Source organism: Urocitellus parryii, chromosome 5 (assembly GCF_045843805.1).
Source record: "Urocitellus parryii isolate mUroPar1 chromosome 5, mUroPar1.hap1, whole genome shotgun sequence".
In the NCBI taxonomy this organism is placed as follows: Eukaryota; Metazoa; Chordata; class Mammalia; order Rodentia; family Sciuridae; genus Urocitellus; species Urocitellus parryii.
Window position 1 is genome coordinate 39,723,664 of NC_135535.1, and position 12,862 is coordinate 39,736,525.

Genomic DNA, 12,862 nt, shown 5'->3' on the forward strand with positions numbered 1-12,862 from the left:
CTATATTAATGTCTATATTATATTAAGTTTATGATAAAATTCAGGTTAAGCAACATGGGGAAATACAAATTTTTCAAAATTCTTTAAAATTCTTTTTTGAGAATACATGCAAAGAAAAATTTAAGACTGCTATTAAAGTGTTTACAAACTTTTAAAAATTCATATGTCTTATAAGACTTTAAGGGTTAATTATGGTTAATTAAATTATGGTTCCAGATATTTGCTATAGTCTATGCAGCCTCACAAGAGATCTCCAAGTCCAAGGATGGCTGCCACCAAGCAGGGGTGGTGCCTTGTAGCAAGATGGTCCACAAAGAACAGCCAGGCTGTATTTCACAGAAAATCTTCTTTCTTTTGGTTTTCTTCTTCTTTTTTTTTTAATGCTTCAGATTGAACCCAGGGTCTTGCACTTATTAAGTGTGTACTACTGAGCTGCACCCCAGTCCTTTTTATTTGTTTTATGATAAACCATATATTATATGGGAAGACACTTTTGAGACTACTTGTAATGAAGAGAGTTATGCTTGAGTTAGGACTAGATTAAAATTAGAAACACAAAACAGACTTTTTGTTGAGCCAAGGTGAATATTGGCATTGCAGGGAGAATCTGGAACTCAGGCATTTCCTAAATAAAACTTGTGCAAGGACCATTTAAAAAAAATATCTTCACACACAGTTGATTCTGAGAAAAGTGATTTGACATGGTAAAATAAACTTCCTACCAAAAAATTAAAATGTTTTCTCCTGAATTTTAGAATTTAATGGGCAGGGGCTGCTTCTACAAATTTTCATCCTAGACCTGTTAAAAAAATATATGTCCCATTGACATTTTGTTGGGAAAGCTCAATCCCTAAGGTTCCATATGAGAAGAAAAATTCCTGAAATGCTTTTAAATACAACCTTATAGCCAATGCTAAGGGCCTGGAAAATAAAGCACAGAAAGAGGAAAATGAAGGAAAATTGGTGGATTACTTGAAGAAGCATATAGAGAGGGAGAAAGAATGTCGGTATCATAAAGCTGATTGGTGTCATATCACTGGTCACCAGTCATTTTTGAAAGGCAATGTCTCAACTTTGCTAATGCTACATTCTTGACACTTCAAATAAAATCTTTGCACATCTATTGTTTCAAATATAGTTACTCCTAAATCATGCATGAAAATTTAATAATAATTAGTATTTGTTGCATACTTAGTAGCCCCAGTCAACATACAAAATGTACTCTGTATAGTATTGTTAATATGAAAAATTCCAAGGGATCTACATACTACAATTTGCCTGCATAGAGGGGAAAACATATAGAACATAGTATTTAATTCTCCTATTCCTTTCCATTTGCCTCTTTTGCAACCTCTCAAAACTTGACATTCAATCCAATGTCAGAAGGTAAAGTACAGTTTGCTAAGTCATTTTGAGTACGAATTTTATCTAAATCTTAATATTTGGTGCTGGGGATGTGGCTCAAGCAGTAGCGCGCTCGCCTGGCATGCGTGCGGCCCGGGTTCGATCCTCTGCACCACATACAAACAAGGATGTTGTGTCCACCGAAAACTGAAAAATAAATATTGAAAAAAATCTCTCTCTCTCTCTCTCTCTCTCTCTCTCTCTCTCTCTCTCTCTCTCTCTCTCCCCTCTCTCTTAAAAAAAGTCTTAATATTTTATCAACAAAATGGATATATAACAAAATGGGGTAGGTCATAGTACATTGTGTGAATTAAGTAAAATAATTTGGGCTGGTGGTGTAGCTCACTGGTAGATTGCTTGCTTAGCAATGTGTGAGAACCTGGGTTCAATTCCCAGCCCCATGAAAAATGAAAAAAATAATAATTCACATAAAATGATTTTATTTATAGCTGGAATAAAATTAGTATCTAATGAACAAAAGAATTATTACCACCATCATCTATTTTACATGGCTGATTAGAGAGCAATGTTGAACATCAAAATTGAAAGAGTTCTGATCATAGTTAACTGGCAAACATAATATGCCAGAGTTGATATTGGTTTGAAAATTAAATACTGGCTTTTCATATATGGTTATGGGTTTCTGAAAAGGCTCCTTGAACAGCATCTAGAACATCAGCCAAAGAGAAGCAGAACTGTTTAATGCAATCTGACAGACATATGTAATATGGGTAACATTTAGAATAACTATACATGTCAGAGGGCCTGTCCACATTTCTGCACATGACGCTTAAGCCTATCAGTTCCAAAAAGAGTTAAAAGTGATGTATTGTTGTCATAACCCCTGCTATAGCATGCAGAGGTCAGAGATGGTGTTTTAGCCATAATATATAGCTATTACATATTCTGTGGTACATATGTCAGACATATGGATAGATCTAATGTCTATTCTACATGGATAAGGGCTAAAATAAGTTAGAAAATATTAAATAATTTTCACCTTGTACTTTTCCTCTCACCATCTCTCAGCTCTGCTCTTCCCCCATGCGCTTCCTCTTCTATTCTTGCCACTGGGCTGTTCAGGACTTGCTGAAATAATGGAAAGTAAAGTACAGAAGGAGCCCCTTAGCTTTGATTTGTAAAAGCCTACTAGCCATTTTGGAGAAAGAGGGAGAGTTTTAAGGATAAACAAAATACTTGAGAAAGTTATCTTAAAGACAATAGGGATGCCCCAGAATTAGGAGTAACAAAAAAATTAGAGGGCTTCCAGACAAGAGTTGACATGACCTGGTAGAACATGGTTACAGCCTACTCAGTGAATGCCTGCTCATGTAAGGCAACGTGCGTGACCATACACACTCCCTCAAGATTATACCACAACTTGAGCAAAAGGGAATTGGGTCCAAAGTGTTAGTGCATTTTTGTCATGTGCATAGAAGGAAGTTTCAGATGAGAAGTTAATTGTTGGGCTGGGGATGTGGCTTAAGCAGTAGCGCGCTTGCCTGGCATGCGTGCAGCCCGGGTTCGATCCTCAGCACCACATACAAACAAAGATGTTGTGTCCGCCGAAAACTAAAAAAATAAATAAATAAATATTAAAATTCTCTCTCTCTCTCTCTCTCTTAAAAAAAGAAGTTAATTGTTCATATAAAATGCAATGTTGTTTTCTTACAGAATGAATGCACTTGGGTTTCCATCTACATGTCCTAGCTCTATCTGTATGACTATATAATGTTTGTATGACTTATATAGATATTTATCAGTATGGCCATAAGATTATGCATTTAATTTTTTAAAAATTCTACGTAGCAAATATTACATAAGTTCTTGTCCTACCTCTTCAGAATCCATGAATATCTCTGTTTTGTCTTTATATTAGCAGGACCTGGCAAAATTCCTGGCAAAATTGAACTTAGTAAGTACTTACCTGTATTTTGTAATCACTTTAAGTGCATGTGTAAGCAAGTGACATGATCAGGAAACCAAGCTCTGAAGGACATGAATTTGGAATTCATGAGTAAGCCACCTGGCGTAGTTCAGGTCAGAGGCCACTAAAACACCAAGAGAAAAGCATGAGATTCTGAACTAGGTTGGTGGCCCTGGGAACAGAAAGGAGGGCATGAATGAGATCATCAAGTGTGAAATGATAGAACTGAGTGACAGTTTTCTATTTTAGAACTGGAGCTCTTATGGGGTTGAGCCTAGAATGGTTTCTGCCCCTTTGACAAGTGCTTGAGGATATAAAGTAAAGATTAGCTGTCATTGATAATAAGGAACTAGTTGAAACAGCTTTTTAGAAAGTATAGAATTCAAGTGGATCATCCATTTAAATCAACCACATTTAAATATTCTGTCTAGTCAAGACACAAAACACAGCCACCAAGACTTTGCAAATATCCTTTTTATGTTCCAAGCCACATCATTAATATTGTTCTAAGTATTCTTCTTTAAACAACATTAAGACCACTTATTATCTATTTTCAGTAGACAATCATATGAATGAATACATATGTGATTCATATGTATTCATTTTAAGAATTATTTTATATATATTTGAAGTGAAAAAGATTATACATATACATACATATACATACAGATATGTATATTTCTACACTTAGAAAAATAGGTTAGTAAGTACTACGATGCCTGGGGTTCTTATTATTTTTGAGCATCAGTGAAATAAGAATCTGTCTTAGAGGAGAAATAAAAGGAAGAGATTCATGTCTCCATGGAAGGATCAATGTGAAAAGTAAAAATTTATAATCATAGAGCATAAAAACTTCACAGCATACCTTGTAAATAATAAAAAAAAATTATACAATGATATTTTCAGGATTACTTTTAACTATGAATAAAAAAGGAAGACTATACCTTGGAAATATATGTATGTATGTATATACAATATGTATATAATCTTATAGCATCATACTTGTCATCGCATTTTCTGCTTCATCTTGTAGAGCATGTTTTAGATGGAATCAGAAGAGAACTACAACTTCTGGCTCTTTTGTAAGTTTCTTTCAAATTTCAGATTGGGTTTTTTGGTTTTTCAATGTAAAATACGACGGGAAACTAGTCTCGTGATAAGGAATTTCTTTAAAAGACAAATTTGTATAATACAATTTAATATAATCTCAATATTTATACTATGTAATAATGGAATGTCATTTGTTTTTATTATTTTTGTATTTTTAACTAAAAGATCAAAAATTTCCAAATAGTGCATACCAAATAGTATCAGTGACATACGCAACCAGAAGCTATCAAACTTATATTGAAAGGAGGACTTGAAAGAAAAATTTTAAGTGGAAAAAGTAGTGGTTTAATAATTACTGATATTAAATGATAAAAAAAAATGGTTTTATTTTTAGAAGCCTGAAAGACTTGTTGGAGAACTTGCTTGGTGTTAAAGGAGCCCAGCTACGAACTTCCCGTGACGATAAAATATATGATTGGAAAATACATGATTAAACAGCTGAAAAAATTCAGGTTAAGGTGACAGGAGAAACCCACCCTGGGCCTGTTCCTGGGCACTCCTTCCCAGCCACACCCACAGGCAAGTCTCAGCCCTTAGCCATTCCACCATGGCCATTTCCCAAGTTTCCTTGTAATACCTATCACAAAATCCCCTTTGGGGCATCATTGGGCATTCACCCTTGACAAATTTCATAATCATTCATGATTTCATTATTGAATTATTTCTGGCTTAGAGAAGAATGGCTAGGGATAGGAGAAAATAAATAAATAACCCAAATGTCTGCCATACTCACAGGCAATTCTGAAGGAAATGGTCACTTCCACTGCTGCCCTAGGAAGGCAGGGTCCTAGGCAAGTGGTGTGTGAGAGTCGGGACCTTTGCATTTTCCCTTTTACCTACAGATGACTATAATATGAATATTATAGGCTTCTTTCTTTTCTGAGCCACAAGGAATCTCTAAGTGCATTCTGTGGAGTCAGGAACCAATGTGAAATTCTTTAGCTGCAGTATCTTGCAGGAATAGCCTCCACTGTCCTGCTTTCCACATTCCTGGCATCCATACCCACTGACATTTCCAAAGTATAGATGGTCATGGGTCTGGTGTAGTTAAAAGCCCTGCCCAATAAGCATTTCTTGAACTGGATACTGAAAGTTCACATCAATCAAAGTCTCCTCCGTAATTTAACTGAGTCAGGCAGAGAGAATCTGACGGTCTTTGCAAAAGACTTGAGAAAGCAGAAACTATGAAAAACATTACAAGCTAGTGCTGAGTAGTAAACAAGAATTTATGGTTGCAAGAATCCTAAAGGGTAAGCAAAAGAAAACAAAAGTCATCAAAATCATAGATTGATAGAACACCCTGTGACAATGCCTGATTTCAAAGAATCAGTGAGCTTCCCTGAACAACCTTCCATCTTCCAAGATATCCAGTCTCTGGAAGGCCTGGTTGGTTTCCCCAAGTTGCTGCTTTCTCCTGTCTGTCCTTGTAAAAAGTCTCTATTATTCTTTTTGTTTGCAACCTAAAAGACTCATCACAAAAAGGACACCTAGGTCTCTAAGTGAAAGAGAGAGGAAACTCAGCAAATTATATAAAAGTTGAACATCAACATCTCTTTCTTCACCTGCTGTCTCCAAGCTAGGATCTGCTGCCTGACTGCTGAGCACCCTGCTGATCACTGACTGAGCACCCTGCTGCCCTAATGGCTCACTGCCCATGCTGCCCAGGGTTCCTTGTCCTTGGCTTTGGGTAAGTGCTATTTTCTTCATATTCAGCTCACTTTTACTACCAGAGTGATGATACATTCTTCCATTTTACTGAAAAAGGACACACTTGAAATATTAACCAAAGACAATAAAGTATGACGACTTTAGTGTTCTTAATTATCTTTCCTCCAAGAGAAACTGTAAATTGTCTGAGAAGCCCCTTTCTTCTCTGGCCCATAAAGTATCGCTGGTTATCAACACAGGAACAAGAATCAGGCTTGCAATGACTTCAGTTGCATCATGTTTAGCAGATACACCTCAATGTCCAGGAATACCAACCAGGAGAAGATGCCCATTATGTAGACAGGTTTGGGTGGGCAGTATTACCACCAGCATTGCCATTCCCAAGCCTTTCTGAGCACACATAGGACTCTGATGAAGGTTTATGTAGTTCTTTACTCAAGAACTCTGATCATTTACCCAAGTTTTGTATATTCAAGTGGAGAGATAGAAAGTTAGACTGTACTCTGAGATAAAACTTAGAGCCTTGGGTGAGTATCCTATAGTATCATTAGAATATATTTCTTTATTCTGTCTTAGGTCCTCACTCCAAAAGTTCTAAATCCTGCCACCTTTTTTTCTTACGTCTTATGAGTTCCTATTTTTTTTTAAAAAAAGGCAAGCCCCAATTGCTATTGCCTTTAAAATGTTTAGTTTTAGGCATTTGGCAAGTATCAGTACATAATTTTGATGACTCTGAGTATGAAAATAGATGTTCTCTAAGAAAAAGTGGTGCATCCTAGTCCAGCCTGCAGGATAGTAGGAGACTTTTGCATCTACCTCTGGGTGGTTTCTTCTAAAGAGTCAGAAATATTTTAGGGCTATTTAGGAAATTAAGAATAATTTTATTGTTATGAACCCTGTTAGAAATAAATGAGGAAGATATCATTCTCTTATTATGATTTTAAATTAATTTTTATATTAGAACAGTTCCAAATTAGAGAGAAATTGCAAAGAGAATATAGTTTCCATATTACCCAGTTTCCCTATCATTAATAACTCTCATTAATATGGTACCTTCTTATAATTAATGAACCAGTAATGATATTTTGTTATTAGCTAATTAATTCAGATTTCTTTAGTTTTTCCCTAAAGATCTTTTTCTGTTCCAAGATCCCATCTTCATGCAACTGCCATGTTTTCTTAGGCTCCTCTTGGCTCTGACAGTTTCTCAGACTTTCCTTTTTATAAATGATCACAATAGTTTTGATAAATACTGTCAACTCTTTTGTAAAATGTCCCCCAACAGGGACCTGTGTGCTATTTTTTCTTACTGGACTGCAGTTGTAGCTTCAGGGGAGAAAGACTAGACAGGTAAAGTCTGTATGTTTTTAAAGACCACTGTCATCACATTATACCACAGCTACCTACAATCAGCATAACCTAACCATTGTTGATGTTAACCTTGATGACCACCTGGCTGGGCTAGTGTTGTTAGGTTGCTTCACTATGAAGTGACTCTTTGTGCCTGTTTTCATACTTACTCTTTGTAAGGAAGTCACTATGTGCAGTCCACACTCAAAAGGAATGGGGAGTTACTTCCCACTTCCCTGAGGGTGGAATGTCTACATTAATTATTTGACAAATTTCTACATGGGGAATTTGTATATTCCACTTCATTTACTTATATATGCATTTATTTACATAAACAGATCCAAAGATATTCATTTTATACTTTGGGTAAAAAAAATCTAGTACAACACGATCAAATTGCTCTATCTGTGGCTATTGGGAACCCATTTAGTTGGCTCACGGTCACTTTGACACAGCCCTATCACATCGTGTATGTGTTAGTACAGTGGTGATTTCTGAAATTACAGATGCTCTAGGCTTATCTTGAATATTTACTGACACAGTTCTAGAATTGGCCATTTCTCCAAGGAAATCTGGTAAACAGGATATCCATACTACTTGTGCTCACTCTTACTTGAATAATGCTAATATGATTTTGATCATAATTTCCCAAGATTAACAAATCTGGGTTTTAAAAAGACAATTTACCTCGCTTACTACTTTGAGTTTTTCCACTAAAGACAAAATCTAAGGTATAGCCAAGTAATTGACTCATAGTAAAAGTTTGAAAATAGCATCAGAACTATCTTCTGGGGAAGGACAAGTGCTGTCCCATTTTACCAATGAAGAAACATCAGCATGGATCATTGTAATGACTTGTTCAGCAAAGATCATTGCGGTAACTTTATCAGATTAGACAGACCTGGGTTGAGTGTTTTACCCCAGCAAACTGCTTCCCCCCCAAAAAAAATCAGAATTTCCATTAACATTTTAATTCTTAAGGTTGTATTTTATGAAGCAGCCAAAGAAACCTGGCTAGCATACCTTTCCAGAAAGGTAGACATGTCAGTTGGCAGCCTCAGCAGAGATGACAAGTGTGTGTGTGTGTGGGGGGGGGGGGGTTACATCTCTGTGGGGCACATGTCAGGTATCACTGGTGGAGTTTAGCACTCTGGTAAGGAGCCTGTGTGGGCCTCAAACCCACTTTATTGCAACTCCAATGGTCAGTGTTAATGAGTCCATGTTGCCCTCCCTTTACAGAAACGTTTGGCAATATCATTCTAAAATGGGTGATTATGGGTATCCATAAGGCTAAACAGCCCTGATGAGGAAGGCAAGCAGTGATTGCCAGGTTCCATTTAATGCATATGTAATGAATGGAGAAGTCAGCCTCAAAACAGACCTTTACATCAGGACAGAAGACAAAAGGACCGTGACTCCCTGTATTAGGTAATAGCTAGCAATGGGCAGAGAAATGCAGGCAAGGTTACAAGTGTTCTTTAAATTACTTTAGGGTCCTTCTTTAAACTATCTTAAGAAATCAAATGGTGGCAGTTAATCTGTAGAAAACAAAACCAAGGGAGCTACTTGTAAAACACATCAAGAGAAAAGGATTAATGGGACTAACTCATGATGGGGTCCATTGATATTGACGTGAAGCTAGCAATTATGGCTATAGGTGTCTCCATTTGCCTGGGAAGGAAGATTCCTTTAGTAGTTCAGGCACACTAAGGTAACTTCTGACCAGCTATTGACCCCAGTGCCCACATTAACATGGGATTGGCTTGTAGATGAAGCCCCCCAAATAGGATGGCCAACATGACAGTTCCAGAGAGGACCAACTACGGTGAAAAACTCCATGTTCATTGTGAAGGGAGAGTTGAACACCTGATTGGCAAAGAGTACAGAAGGTGGTCCCTGTTCTGGTAAACACCAAATAGTAATAAACTTGGAGATAGTGTTGTCTCCTTTGTCATTATCTACTCAGAGACAGCCCACTCTCTCTTGAGAGAGCTCTCTGCTTAAGCCTCACTTTGCTTTTACTTTAACCTCACTTTCATTTTACTTGTACTTATAATAAAGTTCTCTTGTATGACTCTTGGTGTCTGACTTTAAATTTTCTTTCCTCGGAACACAAAAACCGAGGTTTGGAGTTTCACCTCCTTGCTTTCCTGTGATATCTAGATGAGAAGTTGGAAATTCAGACCAGACATCCATTTTCCCCTCACTGTTATCATGACTCTTCTGAAAAGAAAAATGAAAGAGCTTTATTGACCAGTGTCTTGAGACTGGAAGGTCAAAGTATGGTTCCTCCAATTTTATTTATGTCCCTATTTTCCAATCCCTAGCCTTGATAGAGTAGACAATCCTTGTAATATATTGTACCAGATCACTAGGAGAATTTACTCAGCCAATATTACGACTGGTACAGGCTTCACCTTTGACAATCTAAATTCTGCACATGAGAATCTGCAGAAGTTTCTACTGAACAGAAGTCCAGGACTTCTTCTTCCAAAACTCAGAGATTCCCAAAGGAAAAAAAAAACTTCAGGAAATATGAATTCTATGAATTAAGACATCCCATAAACAAGTTGTTTTTTCTACTTACATTGCAGGGAAAGCAAAAATGGTTTTGTTGTCTAAGTAAAGCCTGGGTCTCAGAAAATGGAAGAAATTGTGCCCTTAGGTGGAGTGTGGAAAGAATAATTGTGTGGCTATAGAAAAAAATTCTACCTGCAAAGAAGTATAGACCTCTTAAACCCTGAATTGAAGGACTTCACAGAGGATTTAGCATGGTTCTGGTAGTGACTAAAAAGGAAGCTGCCTGTTTTATTCCTTTCAGAAACTTTATTATAAACTAACTGCCAGAGAGAATATAACATGGTCCATGAGATAACCAAGTTCAAATAGAAGAATTATAGCAACTTAGGTTCCATATGGAGCAGTTCATGTAACGAAACAGGCATAGCACTGCAAGCTGAAGCCTAAACATTCAAATGATAATAGAAGAAAAAGTAAGCCCTAATCTTGATCGTATGGGATTGGGCCCCAACTTCCTTAATAAGATTTCTTTGGCTCAAGAATTAAAATCAAGAATAAATAAATGGGATAGACTCAAACTAAAATGTTTCTTCTCAGCAAAGTAAATAATCATTGAGGTGAATAGAGAGCCTACATTTTGGGAGCAAATCTTTACCACTCACACATCAGATAAAGCACTAATTTCTAGGGATATAAAGAACTCAAAAAGCTAAGCACACACACACAAAAAAAACCAACAAATAACCCAATCAATAAATGAGTTAAGCACCGGAACAGACACTTCTCAGAAAATGATATACAATCAATCAACAAATATATGAAAAAATGTTCATCATTACTACCAATTAGAGAAAAGCAAATCAAAACCATTCTAAGATTTCATCTCACTCCAGTCAGAATGGCAACTATTATGAAGACAAACAACAATAAATGTTGGCGAGGATGCCAGCCTAGAAGCCCTTCAATAGATGAATGGATTCCAAAAAATGTGGCATATATATGCAATGGAATATTACTCAGCAATGAAAGAGAATAAAATCATGGCATTTGCAGGTAAATGGATGGAGTTAGAGAAGATAATGTTAAGTGAAGTTAGTCAATCCCAAAAAACCAAATGCTGAATGTTTTCTCTGATATAAGGAGACTGCTTCATAGTGGGGTAGGGAGGGGGAGCATAGGAGGAATAAACAAACTCTAGATAGGGCAGAGGGGTGGGAGGGAAAAGGAGGGGGCATGGGGTTAGAAATGATGGTGGAATGTGATGGACGGTATTATCCAAAGTACATGTATGAAGACATGAATTGGTATGAATATACTTTGTATACAAAGGAAGATATGAAAAATTGTGCCGTATATGTATAATCAGAATTGTAATGCTTTCTGCTGTCATATATAAATAAAAAATTAATAATAAAAAAGAATAAAGCTATGTAGAAACAAAAAAAGACATGGTTCAAAATTTCCCTAGCAATACCCTTAATTCTTTAAACCATTGATCTTCAGTGAATGAATTTTAAATAAAATGTTATTATTTTTAACCATAAAACACAACATGTTTATTATAAAATAATGAAGAATGAATGCAATAGCATACAGTAAGCAAAAGGGAGTAAAAGTCTTATCAAAGATAAAAGCCAACACTTCACTCATATTTTTTTCAGATAACTCTCTAAGCTTACACACTAATTTATATGGAAATTTGATAACATAATATATTCTCTAATGCATTTGTTAAAAATAACATGTACAGTTTTTAATATTCTTAATAACCAAGTCAACATCAATATTCATAATAGTTCAAATTTGTGATTTTTATCATAATATATTTAAGCTTATACTGATGAAAATACGTTATCTCCTATTTTTATTACCATAAAATTGCCAGAAGTTCCAATATATGCCCCTTTGTGTATATGCCTGATATCCTTTATGGCAAATTCTTAAAATAGAATTGCTACATCAAATTTATCCATTTTAAATTTGACTGCACAATGCCAAAATCCTCAACAAGAAGACTAGATGTAAAGGCTCAAATAAAACACTTAGCCATAGGTACATTGTGAACTCCTCAGAATCCGGGATCGCTATTATGGTGCTCTCAAAGTCAGAACTATGACTAGCATGCAGTCAGCCCACAATAAATATTAGTTGAATAAGTCAATATTTATTACATTAGATTTAAAGAATTTAATTTGCATCTAATCAGTTTTATGTTTAAAACTGAATACAACCTTTCTTAAATTCTTTTCTTTAAGAGAACCATTACAAAATTTTTGACTAGGAAATAAGGACAGATTCTCCGTCCTCACCCTCCATATGAATTATGCACTCATTGTGTTCTGCCATTTACCAGTCTGCATGACCTTAGGCTAATTGGTTAATATTTTTGAGTCTCCAATTCTCCATCTGTAGGATGAGTATAATAAAAACCCACTTTGCCAGCCTGTCAGGATTTTTGTGAGATTTAAACAATATAATGGGAGGTAAAAGCTCTTTGTACACAATAAAACGGTCGACAAATAAAAGAGATTAACAATTAAAGACAAGTTTAATGTTCTGGAATGCATTATACTCAACTCATATTAACCTGAAAAGATTTCTGCAAACATCCTAAAGCTCCAGGCACAAAGGCTACTGTTTCTAGTGTCCACATGCACAGAATGCATCATAATGGTGATTTCTTAAAATATCGGGAAATGGCATTTGTCTTCACTTTTATCTGTCATACTTAGTTGAACAATGCTTTCTATTGATTTGTGGCATCAAAGTCACTTCCTTTTTTTAAGCATGACATTTTCTATTATCTCTTTGCAAGCACAGAAATCTAAAAGCAACACCATAAAAAAAATAAAAAATAAAACCACACAGCTTAAGTATTGATTA